Source organism: Montipora foliosa, unplaced genomic scaffold (assembly GCF_036669935.1).
Source record: "Montipora foliosa isolate CH-2021 unplaced genomic scaffold, ASM3666993v2 scaffold_413, whole genome shotgun sequence".
NCBI classification, from domain to species: Eukaryota; Metazoa; Cnidaria; class Anthozoa; order Scleractinia; family Acroporidae; genus Montipora; species Montipora foliosa.
Window position 1 is genome coordinate 132501 of NW_027179716.1, and position 935 is coordinate 133435.

Sequence of the window (935 nt, forward strand, 5' to 3'; positions counted from 1 at the left end):
ACAATGACGGCTTACTCGGCAGCAAGGTGGCTCTTTTTCTTCAAACATAACTTTACTGAATTGTTCAATAAAGGCTATCAACATTAATATATCCAAAATTCTTCCTTAGGAAAGTTCTCTGTTTAGAAAGTATTCCGATGATGAAGACTTACTCGTTTCTCCAACATGTTTTTTTCTGTAGCTACAGTAACTCGTAATTCTTTTACGGGTAAACTGGTTTCTACCCCGGAAAAACGGCTGGGTGTACCAGGTTAGATCGACTTTTGTCATCGCAAAATAAAAAAACATATGGCGCCACCCGTTACTCGTACACCGATTTCGGGGTATCTTTATGTTTCTATTACTATTCATGTGTTTCCTTAATTTTTATCTTTGTCTTTTTAACCGAGTCTGGACGCATACTACCGAGGAACCCCTAACCCATTCTATCCCATTTTTTGGACCTTGTGCCTAAGTTTCAGCGTCCCCATCTCACATAGTATTATTATTGCGAACTCCAGGAGGTGGAAAAATCTTGCTCGAGGCCTTTCAAATTTAAGATGATTAGTTTTAAGTTAATGAATCCGGCATAATTACTTTATTGAGGCTAAGCAGCTCCCTGGCAACAAGGAGATATGAGATCTCAAGATATGAACTAAACAACTAAAATCTATAGCAATTTTATAAAACAAAAGTACGCGGTATACACTACCATGCATTCAGTCACTACCAGGTCTTTTTAGTATTATAAAGAAAGTTTTAGCAACATTTTCGCAGCTTACCAGCATACAAAGCTTGTGTAAGTTTCAAAGGCCTTCAACGATAAGGTTACGTAAAGTTAAGAAGGCATAACCATGCATGACAATAAATTTTACAAATCATTATATTTGATAGTTTTACAAGTCAGCATTCCATAATCGGGAGAGTCCATCTTCACCACCGAGTCTCTTCGTCAA